The sequence below is a fragment of the Kogia breviceps genome, chromosome 16 (assembly GCF_026419965.1).
Source record: "Kogia breviceps isolate mKogBre1 chromosome 16, mKogBre1 haplotype 1, whole genome shotgun sequence".
NCBI lineage: Eukaryota > Metazoa > Chordata > Mammalia > Artiodactyla > Physeteridae > Kogia > Kogia breviceps.
In genome coordinates, this window is record NC_081325.1 from 29,041,142 (window position 1) to 29,057,862 (window position 16,721).

The following is a 16,721-nucleotide window of genomic DNA, read 5'->3' on the forward strand; positions in this document are numbered from 1 at the left end:
AATGGATTAAAGACTTAATGGTAAGACCAGACACTATAAAACTCTTGGAGGAAAAACACTCTTTGACAAAAAGCACTACAAGGTCTTTATTGAACTACCTCCTTGAGTAATGAAAATAAAAACAAAAATTAACAAATGGGACCTAATGAAACAAAAATTTTGCACAGCAAATGAAACCATAAACAAAACAAAAAGACAACCCCCAGAATGGGAGAAAATATTTGCTGATGAAGCAACTGATGAAGGATTGAAATCCAAAATATAAAATCAGCCCATGGAGCTCAATATCAAAAAACTTAACAAATCAATTTAAAAATGGACAGAAGACCAAAATAGACATTTCACCAAAGAAGACATACAGATGGCCAAGAGACACATGAAAAGATGGTCAACATCACTAATTATTAGAGAAATGCAAATCAAAACTACAATGAATTATCACCTCACACCAGTCAGAATGGCCATCATCAAAAAATCTACAAGCAATAAGTTCTGGAAAGTGTGTGGAGAAAAGAGAACACATTTGCACTGTTGGTAGGAATGTAAACTGATACAACCTCTATGGAGAACAGTATGGAGGTTCCTTTAAAGATTAAAAATAGGGCTTCCTTGATGGTGCAGTGTTTGAGAGTCTGCCTGCCGATGCAGGAGATACGGGTTCATGCCCCAGTCTGGGAAGATCCAATATGCCATGGAGCGGCTAGGCCCATGAGCCATGGAGGCTGAGCCTGTTCATCTGGAGCATGTACTCCACAACGGGAGAGGCCACTACAGATAGAGGACCATGTACAGCAAAAAATAAATAAATAAATAAATAAAATAAAATAAATAAAAATAAAAAATTAAACTACCATATGACCCTGCAATTTCAGACACATGCACTCCAATGTTCATTGCCACACTATTTACAATAGCCAGGATATGGAAGCAAACTAAATGTCCATCAACAGAGGAATGGATAAAGAAGATGTGTTACATATGTACAGTGGAATATTATTCAGCCATTAAAAGGAAAGGAGCTGGGTCCTTTGTAGAAATATTGATAGACATAGAGAGTGTCATACAGAGTTAAGTAAGGCAGAATAAGAAAAACAAATATCATATATTAGTGCTATATATGTAGAATGTAGAAATTTGTATAGATGATCTTGTTTGCAGGGAAGGAATAGAGACACAGATGTAGAGAACAAACGTATGGATATCAAAAGGGAAAGTGAGGTGGGAGGAATTGGGAGATTTGGATTGAAACTTATACAATATTGATACTATTTATACAATAGACAACAAATGAGAATCTACTGTATAACACAGGGAATTATACTTAATGCCCTGTGGTGACATAATGGGGAGGAAATCAAAAATAGAGGTTTATATGTAAATGTATAACTGATTCACTTTGTGATACACTAGAAACTAACACAGCATTGTAAAGCAATTATACTCCAATAAAAATTAATTTTTAAAAAGTTGAAAAGAAAAAAATAATTAAGGAAAAATATGATTTTATTTTACCATAATTTATTCCTTCTTTGAAAATCTGCCATTCTTTTTAAAAATTGAAGTATAGTTGATTTACAATATTGTGTTAGTTTCAGTAAAGCAAAGTGATTCACTAATATTTATATTTTTTCAGATTATTTTCCATTATAGGTTATTATAAGATATTGAATATGTTCACTCTGCTATATATTAAATCATTGTTGCTTATCTATTTTATGTGTAATAGTTTCTATCTATTAATCCCATAGTTCTAATTTATCCATACTTGTTTCCCTTTTCCCTTTGGCAACCATGAGTTTGTTTTCCATGTCACTGAGTGCTGTTTTCTGTATAGATTAATTTGTATTATTTTTAGAGGCCACATATAAGTGATAGAATATAAGATTTGGCTTTCTCTGTCTGAATTACTTCAATTAATATGATATTTTCTAGGTCCATGCATGTGGTTGCAAATGGTAATATGCCATTCTTATTTATGGCTGAATAATATTGCATTGTATATACATACTACCTCTTTTTATTTTTAACATCTTTATTGGAGTATAATTGCTTTACAATGATGTGTTAGTTTCTGCTTGATAACAAAGTGAATCAGCTATAAATATACATATATTCCCATATCTCCTCCCTCTTGCATCTTCCTGCCACCCTCCCTATCCCACCCCTCTAGGTGGTCACAAAGCACTGAGCTGATCTCCCTGTGCTATGTGGCTGCTTGCCACTAGCAATCTATTTCACATTTGGTAGTGTATATAACAACATGTCACTCTCTCACTTCATCCCAACTTCCCATTCCCCTTCCCTGTGTCCTCAAGTCCATTCTCTACTTCTCATCTTTATAGCTGTCCTGCCCCTAGGTTCTTCAGAACCATATTTTTTTTTAGATTCCATATATATGTGTTAGCATATGGTACATGTTTTTCTCTTTCTGACTTACTTCACTCTGTATGACAGACTCTAGGTCTATCCACCTCACTACAAATACCTCAATTTCATTTCATCTTATGGCTGAGTAATATTCCATTGTATATATGTGCACCTATTCTTTATCCATTCATATGTTGATGGACATTTAGCTTGATTACATGTCCTGGCTATTATAACTAGTGCTGCAATGAAAATTGTGGTACAGGACACTTTGGGGATTATGGTTTTTTAAGGGTATATGCCCAGTAGTGGGATTACTGGGTCTTATGGTAGTTCTATTTTTAGTTTTTTTAAGGAACCTCCATACTGTTCTCCACAGTGGTTGTATCAATTTAAATTCACAACAACAGTGTAAGAGGGTTCGCTTTTCTCCATACCCTCCCCAGCATTTATTATTTGTAGATTTGTTGATGATGGCCATTCTGACCCGTGTGAGGGAATACCTCATTGTAGTTTTGATTTCAATTTCTCTAATGATTAGTGATGTTGGGCATCCTTTCAGGTGTTTGTTGGCAACCTGTATATCTTCTTTGGAGAAATGTCTATTTAGGTGTTCTGCCCAGTTTTGGATTAGGTTGTTTGTTTTTTTGATATTGAGGTGCACGGGCTGCTTCTAAATTTTGGAGATTAATTCTTTGTCAGTTGCTTCATTTGCAGATATTTACTCCACTCTGAGTGTTGTCTTTTCGTCTTGTTTATGGTTTCCTTTGCTGTGCAAAAGGTTTTAGTTACATTGGGTCCCATTTGTTTATTTTTGTTTTTATTTCCATTTCTCTAGGAGGTGGGTCAAAAAGGATCTTGCTGTGATTTATGTATATTGTGTTCTGCTGATATTTTCTTCTAAGAGTTTTCCAGTGCCTGGCCTTACTTTTAGGCCTTTAATCCCTTTTGAATTTATTTTTGTGTATGGTGTTAAGGAGTGTTCTAGTTTCATTCTTTTACACGTAGCTGTCCAGTTTTCCCAGCACCTCTTATTGAAGAGGCTGCCTTTTCTCCATTGTATATTCTTGCTTGCTTTATCAAAGATAAGGTGACCATATGTGTGTGTGTTTATTTCTGGACTTCTATCCTGTTCCATTTATCTATATTTCTGTTTTTGTGCCGGTACCATAATGTCTTGGTTACTGTAGCTTTCTAATATAATTTGAAGTCAGGGAACCTGATTCCTGCAGCTCTGTTTTTCTTTCTTCAGATTGCTTTGGCTATTTGGAGTCTTTTGTGTTTCCACACAAACTGTGAAATTTTTTGTTCTAGTTTTGTGGGAAAATGCCATTGGTAGCTTGATAAGGATTGCATTTATTCTGTAGATTGCTTTGGGTAGTATAGTCAGTTTCACAATGTTGATTCTTCCATTCCAAGAACATGGTATATCTCTCCATCTGTTTTTTTAACATCTTTAATTTCTTTCACAGTGTCTTGTAGATTTCTGCATACAGATCTTTTGTCTACTTAGCTAGACTTATTCCTAGGTATTTTATTCTTTTTGGTGCAATGGCAAAGGGGAGTGTTTCCTTATTTTCACTTTCAGATATTTCACCATTAGTGTATAGGAATGAAAGAGATTTCTGTGCATTAATTTTGTATCCTGCTACTTTACCAAATTCATTGATTAGGTCTAGTAGTTTTCTGGTAGCATCTTTAGGATTCTCTATGTATAGTATCATGTCCTCTACAAAGAGTGACAGCTTTACTTCTTCTTTTCCAATTTGGATTCCTTTTATTCATTTTCTACTCTGATTACTGTGGCTAAATCTTCTAAAACTAAGTTGAATAATAGTGGTGAGAGTTGGCAACCTTGTCTTCTTCCTGATCTTAGTGGAAATGGTTTCAGTTTTTCACCATTGAGAACGATGCTGGCTGTGGGTTTGTCATATATTGCCTTTATTATGTTGAGGTAAGTTCCCTCTGTGCCCACTTTCTGGAAGGTTTTTATCATAAATGGGTGTTGATTTTTGCTGAAAACTTTTTGGCATATATTGAGATGATTGTATGGTTTTTCCCTGTCAATTTGTTAGTATGGTGCATCACATTGATTGATTTGCATATATTAAAGAATCATTGCATTCCTGGGATAAACCCCAGTTGATTATGTTGTATGATGCTTTTAATGTACAGTCAGATTCTGTTTACTAGAATTTGGTTGAGATTTTTGCATCCATGTTCATCAGTGTTTTTGGCCTGTAGTTTTTTTTTGTTTGTTTGTTTTATTTGTGACATCTTAGTCTGGTTTTGGTATCAGGGTGATGTTTGCCTCATAGAATGAGTTTGGGAGTGTTCCTCCCTCTGCTATACTTTAGAAAGTTTGAGAATGTTAGCTGTTAGCTCTTCTCTAAATGTTTGATAGAATTTGCCTGGGAAGCCATTTGATCCTGACTTTTGTTTGTTGGAAGATTTTTAATCACAGTCTCAGTCTCAGTGCTTGTGATTGGTCTGTTTATATTTTCCATTTCTTCCTGGTTCAGTCTTGGAAGGTTGTGCTTTTCTAGGAATTTGTCCATTCCTTCAAGGTTATCCATTTTATTGGCATATTGTTGCTTGTAGTAGTCTCTCATGATCATTTGTATTTCTGAAGTCAGTTATTTCTTATTTTTCCCTTCTAATTCTATTGATTTGAGTCTTCTCCCTTTTTTTCTTAATTAGTCTGACTAATGCTTTATCAATTTTATCTTCTTAAAGTATCAGGTTTTAGTTTTATTTATCTTTGCTATTGTTTTCTTTGTTAGCTTTTTCATTTATTTCTGATCTGATCTCTATGATTTATTTCCTTCTGCTACATATGGGTGTTTTTGTTTTTGGTTTTTTTTGGTTCTTCTTTCTCTAATTGCTTTAGGTGTAAGATTACATTGTTTATTTGATATGTTTCTTTTTATATGGTGTAGGATTGTAGTGCTATCAACTTCCATCTTAGAACTGCTTTTACTGAATGTCGTAGGTTTTTGGTCATCACGTTTTCATTGTCATTTGTTACTCGGTATATTTTCATTTCCTCTTTGGTTTCTTCAGTGACCTCTTGGTTATTTAGTGGTGTATTGTTTTGACTCTATGTTTTCGTATTTTTTACAGATTTTTTCCTGTAATTGATAACTAGTCTTATAGCGTTGTGGTCAGAAAAGATAATTGATATGATTTAATTTTTTTAAAATTTACCAAGGCTTGATTGGTGATCCAAGAAATGATGTATCCTGGAGAATATTCCATGAACACTTGAGAAGAAAGTGTATTCTGTTGTTTTTGAATGGAATTTCCTATAAATATCAATTAGGTCCATCCTGTTTAATGTATTATTTAAAGCTTGGGTTTCTTTATTTATTTTCATTTTGGATGATTTGTCCATTGGTGAAAGTGGGGTGTTAAAAGTCCCTTTCTAATATTGAGTTACTGTCAATTTTCCCTTTTATGGCTGTTGGCATTTGCCTTATGTATTGTGATGCTCCTTATGTTGGGTGCATAAATATTTACAATGGTTATATCTTCTACTTGCTTTGATCCCTTGATCATTATGTAGTGTCATTCTTTGCCTCTGGTAATAGTCTTTATTTTAAAGTCTATTTTGTCGCATATGAGAATTGCTACTCCTGTTTTCTTTTGATTTCCATTTGCATGGAATATTTTTTTCCATTCCATCTCTTTCAGTCTGTATGTGTCCTTAGATCTGAAGTGGGTCTCTTGTATACAGCATATATACAGGTACTGTTTTTGTATCCATTCAGCCATTCTATGTCTTTTGGTTGGAGCATTTAACCCATTTGCATTTAAGGTAGTTATCAATATGTATATCTCTATTGCCATTTTCTTAATTGCTGTAGGCTTGTTATTGCCGGGCTTTTCCTTCTCTTGTGTTTCCTGCCTAGAGAAATCCCTTTAGCATTTGTTGTAATGCTGGTTTGATGGTGTTCAATTCTCTTACCTTTTGCTTGCCTGTAAAAGTTTTAATTTCTCTATTGAATCTGAATGAGTTCCTTGCTGGGTAGAATACTCTTGTTTGTAGGTTTTGCTCTTTCATTACTTTAATTATGTTCTGCCACTACCTTATGGCTTGCAATATTTCTACCGAAAAATCAGCTGTTAACTTTATGGGGATTCTCTTGTATGTTATTTGTTGTTTTTCCCTTGCTGTTTTTAATATTTTTTCTTTGTATCTAATTTTTGATAGTTTGATTAATATGTATCTTGGTGTGTTTCTCCTTTGATTTACCCTGTATGGGACTCTCTGTGCTTCCTGGACTTGATTGACTATTTCCTTTCCCATATTAGGGAAGTTTTCAACTATAATCTCTTGAAATATTTTCTCAGTTCCTTTATTTTTCTCTTATTCTTCTGGGATCCTTATTTTTCAAATGTTGGTGTGTTTAATGTTTTCCCAGGGGTCTCTGAGGCTGTCCTCAATTCTTCTCATGATTTTTTTCTTTATTCTGCTCTGCAGTAATTATTTCCACTCTTTTATCTTCCAGGTCACTTATCTGTTCTTCTGCCTCAGTCATTCTGCTATTGATTCCTTCTTGACAATTTTTAATTTCATTTATTTTGTTGTTCATCATTGTTTGTTTGCTCTTTAGTTCTTCTAGATCCTTGTTAAACTTTTATTTTCTCCATTCTATTTTTCAAGATTTTGGATCATCTTTACTATCAGTACTCTGAATTATTTTTCAGGTAGGCTGCCTATTTCCTCTTCATTTGCTTGATCTGGTGGGTTTTTACCTTGCTCCCTCATCTGCTGTGTGTCTCTCTGTCTTCTCATTTTGCTTAACTTACTGTGTTTGAGGTCTCTTTTCTGCAGGCTGCAGATTTGTAGTTCCTGTTGTTTTTGGTGTCTGCCACCAGTGGCTAAAGTTGGTTCAGTGATTTGTGTAGGCTTCCTGGTGGAGGGGACTGGTGCTTGTGTTCTGGTGGATGAGGCTGGATCTTGTCTTTCTGGTGGGCAGGACCACATCCATTGGTGTGTTTTGGGGTGTCTGTGATCTTATGATTTTAGGCAGCTTCTCTTCTAATGGTTGGGGTTGTGTTCCTGTCTTGCTAGTTGTTTGGCATGGGGTGTGTACCACTATAGCTTGCTGGTTTTTGAGTGGGCCTGGGGCCCAGCGTTGAAATGGAGATCTCTAGGAGAGCTTTTGCCATTTGATATTACATGGAGCTGGAGGTCTCTGGTGGACTAATGTCCTGAATTCAGCTCTCCCAACTCTGAGGCATAGGTCTGATGCCTAGCCAAAGCACCATGACCCTGTCAGTCACACGGCTCAGGAGAAAAGGGATGAAAAAGGAAGAAAGAAAGAAAAAATATATAAAATAAAATAAGATAAATTTATTTAAATATAAAATATTATTAAAAATAAAAAGCAATAAAAAAAAGGAAAAAAAGAAGAAAGGGGTGAACAACCGAAAAATCCACCTATATATCAAGTGCTAAAAATTAAACTAAAAAACAAAACAAAAACGGGCAGACAGAACCCTAGGACAAAATGTAATATCAAAGCTATACAGACAAAATCACACAAAGAAGCATACACATACACCCTAACAAAAAGAGAAGTAGGAAATATATATATATATATGTATATTTAAAAAAAAATGAAGAGAGCAACAAAATCAATAAACAAATCTATCAGTGATAATAAACTCTAAATACTAAACTAAGATAATCATAAAACCAGAAACCAGTCAGTCACATACAGAAAACCCCAAATCTACAGTTGCTCCCAAAATCCAATGCCTCTATTTGGGAATGATTTGTTGTTTATTTAGGTATTCCATCGATGCAGGGTACATCTAGTTGATTGTGTAGATTTAATCCACTGCTCCTGAGGCTGCTGGGAGAAATTTCCCTTTCTCCTCTTTGTTTACACAGCTCCTTGGGTTCAGCTTTGGATTTGGCATCACCTCTGCATGTAGGTCACCTGAGGTCGTCTCTTCTTTGCTCAGACAGTATGGGGTTACAGTAGCAGCTGATTAGGGGGCTCTGGCTCACTCAGTCTGGGGGAAGGGACGGGTACAAAATGCAGGGTGAGCCTGCAGTGGCAGAGGCCAGTGTGACATTCCAACAGCTTGAGGTACACCATATGTTCTACCGGGGAAGTTGTCTCTGGATCACTGTACCCTGGCAGTGGCAGGCTGCACAGGCTATGAAGACAGGAGGTGTGGACAGTGACCTGTACTTGCACACAGGCTTCTTGGTGGCTGCAGCAGCAGCCTTATCATTTAATACTCATCTCTGGTGTCTGTGCTGATAGCCATGCCTTGCACCAATCTCTGGATCTCATTTAGGCAATGCTCTGAATCCCCTCTCCTCGCATACCCAAGAACAATGATCTCTTGCCTCTTAGGCAGTTCCAGACTTTCCCCAGACTCCATCTCAGCTAACTGTGGCTCACTAGACCCCTTACAAGCTGTGCTTACGCAGTCAAAACCAGTCCTCTGCCTGGGATCTGACCTTCGAATCTAGAGCCTCAGCTCTCAGCCCCCACCGCCCTGGGGGGTGAGCAGACAAGCCTCTCAGGCTGGAGAGTGCTGGTCAGCACAGATCCTCTGTTCAGGAATCTTTCTGCTTTACCTTCTGCACCCATTTTTGTGCTCTTCTCTGTGGTTCTGAAGCTTCCCCCCACCACTCCTCATCTCAGCCAGTGAACGGGTTTCCTAGTGTGTGGAAACTTTTCTTCCTTCACAGATCCCTCCCAGAGGTAGAGGTCCTGTCCCTATTCTTTTGTCTCTGTTTTTTTTTTTTTTTTTTTTTTTTCTTTTGCCTTACCCAGGTAAGTGGGGTGTTTCTTGCCTTTTGGGAAGTCTGATGTCTTCTGCCAGCATTCATTATGTGTCTGTAGGAGTTGTTCCACATGTAGATGTATTTCTGATATATTTCTGGGGAAGAAGGTGATCTCTATGTCTTACTTCTGTGCCATCTTGAAGGTCTCTGCATACCACTTCTTAAACCAACCATCTGTTTTTGGACCTTGGGTTGCTTCCATGTCTTGACTCTTGTTAATTATGTTGCTATGAACACTGGAGTTCATGTATCTTTCTGAAGTACAGTTTTCATCTTTCCTGGATATATGTCCAGGAGAGGGATTTCTGGATCATATGGTAGCTCTATTTTTATTTTTTTAAGGAACCTCCATACTGTTTTCCATAGTGGCTGCACCAATTTACATTACCACCAACAGTGTAGGAGCATTCCCTTTTCTCCACACCCTCTCCAGCATTTATTGTTTGTAGATGTTTTTGATGATAGTCATTTTGACCAATGTGAGGTGGTAGCCCACTGTGGTTTTGATTTGCATTTCTCTAATAATTAGAGATGTTGAGCATTTTTCTTGTGCCTATTGGCCATCTGTCTGTCTTTGGAGAAATGTCTAAGTCCTTTTCTTTCTTTTTAAATTTTTATTTATTTATTTACTTATTTATTTATTTATTTATTTATTTATTTGCAGTACATGGGCCTCTCACTGTTATGGTGTCTCCCATTGCAGAGCACAAGCTCCGGATGCACAGGCTCAGTGGCCATGGTTCTTGGACCCAGCCACTCCACGGCATGTGGTATCTTCCTAGACTGGGGCACGAACCCATGTCCCCTGCATCGGCAGGCAGATTCTCAACCACTGCACAACCAGGGAAGCCCCTTCTTTCTTTTTTTAATCCAAGGCTCTGATCTATTTTATTTTCCTTCTCTCTGAATTAGTTAAAATTTCTTGCTGGTGGATTTACTTGTGATGGATACCCTCAGTTTTTGTTTGTCTAAGAAAGTCCTTATTTCCATTCACTTTTGAAGGGTAACTTTGCTGGATACATAATTCTATGTTTGTGTTTTTTCTTCAATACATTATATTATTTCCTTCCACTGTGTCCTTGTTTATGTTGTTTCTAATGAGAAATAAATGTAAATCTTATACTTCTTCCTCAGTAGATAGGTAAGATGGTTTTCCCACTCTGGTGTTTTTCAAGATTATCTGTTTGTCTTTGGTTGTATACAACTTATTATGATGTGCCTAGGTATAAGCTTATAGTATTTATCCTGCTTTGTGTTCTCTGAGTGTGTTGAATATGTGGTTTGATATGTCATTAATTTTGGAAAATTCTTAACTCTTATTAATTAACTATTTCTTCTTCTCCTTCTGATCTTTTAAGTAAAGTATGTTATTCCCACAGTTCATGATATTGTGTTCATTTTTTTCATTCTTTTAAAAATATTTTGCAGTTCAGTTCGAGAAGTTTCTGTTGACATTATCTTCTATCCCACAGATTCTTTCCTCAGCCTTGTCCTGTCTGCTGATGAGCCCATCAAAGGCATTCTTTATTTCTGTTACAGTGTTTTTTTGTTTCTAGCATTCCCTATTATTTCTTTCTGTTGATGTGGTGGTAATGGGTTGAGAGTATAACTATTCTTTAATCTTATGATTAAATTTAAGTTTAGGTGGTCCTGGCTTCCTTGACCTCTAAGTGATTTTCTTACCCTTTTCTCCCTTCCTTTATTTGAGACAGACAGATTAAAGGGGGGAGGGGGGTGGAAGTGGTTAACTGCACTTACTCCAGGACAGGTAAGTCTCTGGTAAGTAGTTTGCTTTCAAAGGAACCTCTTTGTTATGGAGAACACTCTGGGAATATTTCAAAATGATGATATTTTTTCCTCTGACTGTCTGAATCACAAGAGGATATATTTTTAGATCTTCACCATGAAAATCTGGTATTTTTGATAGAGCAAAACCATATAAAGCCTGTGTCACAGGAGATTTTAACTCTCAAGAGAGTCTATACTTGGTCTCTAGCAACTTGTCAGATTACTAGTTAGTGTTCTTTCCAGTTACAGAATTCACTGGCTTGTTTCAGGCAAGCTAATCTTAGCCATGATTCTCTGTATTTGCCTGTCTCCCTAGCTTTCCATTTGATGGTCCTTCAATTCTCTATTGGATCTAAAAAAAAAATTCTAGATTTTCAATTTATTAAAATATTTGCTTGCTTTTAAAACAGAAGTGACAATTTCCAGAGTGTTTACATATTGCAGCTACAACCAGAAGTTCTTTTTTATTTTAATTCACATTATCAACATACTATATTCTCTGTACATTGTTTTTTTGTAATTAATATACCTTAGGGATTTTTTTCTCATTTTGAGTAGCTTAGTGTTTACTGTTTAAAAGTTCATCAATTTGTTGAACAAATATTTGTTATTTATTCAGTGGATATATAATGAAATTTTCTCAAAACTCTCAGTAGACCTGGCATATTTATAATTGATATTGCTAAAAGTGTTCTGGTGTGTTAAAGCACCTTAAGAAATTACTCCATACACAGAGTAAAAGGTAAAGAAGTTAAAATTTGAGAGAAAAATGAGGAACATTATAAATCACACAAAGGATGAACTACTTATGGTATTAATTTTAGAAGGAGAAAATAAAGAGAATAAATAATAACTGAAACTAAAATATACGATGAGGAAAGAGTCCCTAAGAATAAATAGGTTGGTTTAGGCAGAATATTGAAAAAATAAGTTGTATTTTTATATACCCTATATCAATTTTTGAATTCTAAAAACTGTTTAAAAATACCCACAAGCACAGATGAGGTCACTTATGCTAGACCATAGCAACAAACTGGGGCTTAAATACCTAACCTAATTAAATCTTCAACCTCCTTCTGAAATGTAGTCTAAATCAGTCAGTCAAGAATTTTCTGGTGAGCACCAATGAGTTTATCTCTCACATGGGCCTTCTCCAGCCCTCAAAAAAAGATGAGGCAATCCACCTAATAATTATTATTCTTTTTACCCAAGTGGAAGATAAACAAATCTGAAATAATTATTTTTCTGTTTATGACTTCCTTGATATACCTTTTAATAACTTTCCTTTTTTGCAGCCCTTCGGAGCTACCCTCTACTTGTTAGAAGGGATGATACCTAATTCATGAATCATTCAATAAAGCCAATTAGATCTTAACAGTTTACTCAATTGAATTTTGTTTTTGTAACAAAACAGAAGGTAAACAAAGAGAAATGTATAAAAAGAAAAAAGCAATTTTATTTTTTATATTTAAAAAATATTTAATTTAAAATGTACTTCATACATGTTTATACTTTTTGTATTAAGTCAGGGATCTTCTTGGAAGTTATTCAATATATTGTACAAGACATATGTTTCATATACATATATAACTTAGATTCATAAATGTAACTTCAATATTTTAATTAATTTAGGTAACACACTCAGCAACATAATTACATGTATCCTGGAACTGCCAGTTTGTGTGTATGTAAGTAAAATGTGGTATATGTATGTAAAATATGATATATGTATACTATATAGTTACATCATTATCAGGAAGATATTTGATTATAAAAGTCAGTGCTCTTACTTCCATTTTCATATTGCTTTATATTTTAGCAAGCTTTTATAATTGAATACAAATGTGAAAATTTATTGAACTACATTAAAGTAAGCAATATTTTATTAGGGTGGACATACTTGCATGTTATATTTTGGAACTACATTAAGGTAAGCAATATTTTATTAAGGTGGACATACTTGCACGTTATATTTTGGAACAGTGAACTTTAAATCAGCTTTATGGAAAGAAATTTTACAATGTGTATCAATAATCTTAACAGTGTTCATGTACTGATGACCAACATTTCTGCATTTATTAATATTTAGAGAGAAAAAAACATTTGCATATCAGATTTAAATAAGAGAGCAATTGTCATTGTGTTCATTTAAAAAGAAAACATAGGAACAATTTATAGATTCTTATAAGTAACAGAATATTGAACTCAGTTAAATATACTATTGATTATTCACAGGACAGATTTATTTTGAAACACTTTCAAAGGTGTGTAAAGAGTAAAGCAATCAGTATTTAATATTTAAATTGAAAAAGCAGTGTACAGAATAATACATCACACCTTGCCTATTTTAATACATTACTACTGAAAAAAATGAAAAGGAGAAAAGATATAGAATTTGGAGAAATATGTCAGTATTTTTCTGGTTTTTTGATCTTACAAATAATAGTGTCTGGAATGTAATTATATATGCCTCTTGATGCACGTATGTGTGAATTTCTTCTGCATATATATTTAGTGGTGGAATACCAGTGTCAAAGGGCATGCTTATGTTCAAGTTGAGCACATGCTGCCATTTTTCCATTGTGGTTATACCAATTTATATTCCGACCAGTAGAGAATTGCAGTTTATATTGCTTTACAACCTGGACAATACTGGTTATTGTCAACAATACTAATCTAAGAGTTAAACAATTACTGATGGTCTTTTCCTTTTACATTCATCTTTTATGTTGTAACATTTTATTTTTAATTTTTTAACATCTTTATTGGAGTAAAATAGCTTAACAATGATGTGTTAATTTCTGCTTTATAAAAAAGTAAATCAGCTATATATACACATATATCCCCATATCTCTTCCCTCTTATGTCTCTCTCCCTCCCACACTCCCAATACCACAACTCTAGGTGGTCACAAAGCACCAAGCTAGTCACCCTGTGCTATGTGGCTGCTTCTCACTAGCTATCTATTTTATATTTGATAGTGTATATATGTCCATGCCACTATCTCACTTTGTCCCAGCTTACACTTCCCCCTCCCTGTGTCCTCAAGTCCATTCCCTAGTATGTCTGCATCTTTATTCCTGTCTTGTCCATAGATTCTTCATATATATATATGTATATATATTAGATTCCATATATATGTGTTAGCATACGGTATATGTTTTTCTCTTTCTGATTTGCTTCACTCTGTATGACAGATTCTAGGTCCATCCAACTCACTACAAATACAACTTCGTTTCTTTTCATGGCTGAGTAATATTCCATTGTATATGTGTGCCACTTCTTCTTTATCCATTCAGCTATTGATGGGCACTTAGGTTGCTTCCATGTCCTGGCTATTGTAAATAGAGATTCAATGAACATTGTGGTACATGACTTTTTTGAATTATGGTTTTCTTAGGGTATATGCCCAGTAGTGGGATTGCTGAGTCATATAGTAGTTCTACTTTGCGCTTTTTAAGGAACTTCCATGCTGTTCTCCATAGTGACTGTATCAATTTACATTCCTTCCAACAGTGCAAGAGGGTTCCCTTTTCTCCACACCCTCTCCAGCATTTATTGTTTGTAGATTTTTTTGATGATGGTCATTCTGACTGGTGTGAGATGATACCTCCTTGTAGTTTTGATTTGCCTATCTCTAATGAAAAATGATGTTGAGCATTCTTTCATGTGTTTGTTGGCAATCTGTATGTCTTCTTTGGAGAAATGTCCATTTAGGTCTTCTGCCCATTTTTGGATTGGGTTGTTTGTTTTATTGATATTGAGCTACATGTGCTGCTTCTGAATTTTGAAGATTAAACTTTTGTCAGTTGCTTCATTTGAAAATATTTTCTCCCATTCTGAGGGTTGTGTTTTCGTCTTGTTTATGGTTTCTTTTGCTGTGCAAAGCTTCTAAATTTCATTAGGTCCCTTTTTTAAATTTTTGTTTTTATTTCCATTTCTCTAGGTTGTGGGTCAAATGGATCTTCCTGTGATTGATGTCATAGAGTGTTCTGCCTCTGTTTTCCTCTAAGAGTTTTATACTGGCTGTACTGACATTTAGGTATTTAATCCATTTTAAGTTTACTTTTTTGTATGGTGTTAAGGAGTGTTCTAAATTCATTCTTTTACATGTAGCTGTCCAGATTTCCCAGCACCACTTATTGAAGAGGCTTTTTCTCCATTGTATATTCTTGCCTCCTTTAGCAAAAATAAGGTGACCATATGTGCGTGGGTTTATCTCTGGGATTTCTATCCTGTTCCATTGATCTATATTTCTGTTTTTGTGCTACTACCATACTGTCTTGATTACTGTAGCTTTGTAGTAGAGTCTGAGTCCAGGAGCCTGATTCTTCCAGCTTCATTTCTCTTTCTCAAGATTGTTTTGGCTATTCAGGGTCTTTTGTGTTTCCAAACAAATTGTGAATTTTTTTATTCTAGTTCTGTGAAAAATACCATTGGTTGTTTGATAGGGATTGCATTGAATCTGTAGATTGCTTTGGGTAGTATAGTCATTTTAACAATGTTGATTTTTCCAATCCAAGAACATGGTATATCTATCCATCTGTTTGTATATATTTAATTTCTTTCATCAGTGTTTTATTGTTTTCTGCATACAGGAGTTTTGTCTCATTAGGTAAGTTTACTCCTAGGTATTTTATTCTTTTTGTTCCAATGGTAAATGGGAGTGTTATCTTAATTTCACTTTCAGATATTTCATCATTAATGTATAGGAATGCAAAAGATTTCTGTGCCTTAATATTGTATCCTGCTACTTTACCAAATTCATTGATTAGCTGTCGTAGTTTTCTGGTAGCATCTTTAGGATTCTATATGTATAGTATCATGTCATCTGCAAAGAGGGGCAGGTTAACTTCTTATTTTCCTATTTGGATTCCTTTTATTTCTTTTTCTTCTTTGGTTGCTGTGGCTAAACCTTCCAAAACTATGTTGAATAATAGTGCTGAGAGTTGGAAATCTCGTCTTGTTCCTGATCTTAGTGGAAATGGTTTAAGTTTTGCACCATTGAGAGCAATGTTGGCTGTGTGTTTGTCATATATGGCCTTTATTATCTCGAGGTAGGTTCCCTCTCTGCCTATTTTCTTCAGGGTTTTTATCATAAATGGGTGTTGAATTTTGTGAAAATATTTTTCTACCTCTATTGAGATGATCGTATGGTTTTATTTTTAAGTTTGTTAATATGGTTGATCACATTGATTGATTCGCATATATTGAGGAATCCTTGCATTCCTAGGATAAACCCCACTTGATCATGGTGTATGATCCTTTTAATGTGCTGTGGGATTCTGTTTGCTAGTATTTTGTTGAGGATTTTTGCATGTATGGTCATCAGTGATATTGGTGTGTAATTTCATTTTTTGGTAGTATCTTTGTCTGATTTTGGTATCAGGGTGGTCATGGCCTCATAGAGTGTTTCTCCCTCTGCTATATTTTGGAAAAGTTTGAGAAGGATAGGCGTTAGCTCTTCTCTAAATGTTTGATAGAAATCGCCTGTGAAGCCTGGTGGTCCTGGGCTTTTGTTTGTTGCAAGAATTTTAATCAGAGTTTCAATTTCAGTGCTTGTGATTGGTTTATTTATATTTCCTCTTTCTTCCTGGTTCAGTCTTGGAAGTTTGTGCTTTTGTAAGAATTTGTGCACTTATTCCAGGTTGTGCATTTTACTGGCCTATAGTTGCTTGTAGTAATCTCTCAAGAACCTTTGTATTTTTGCAGTGTTAGTTGTTATTTCTCCTTCTGCATTTCTAATTCTATT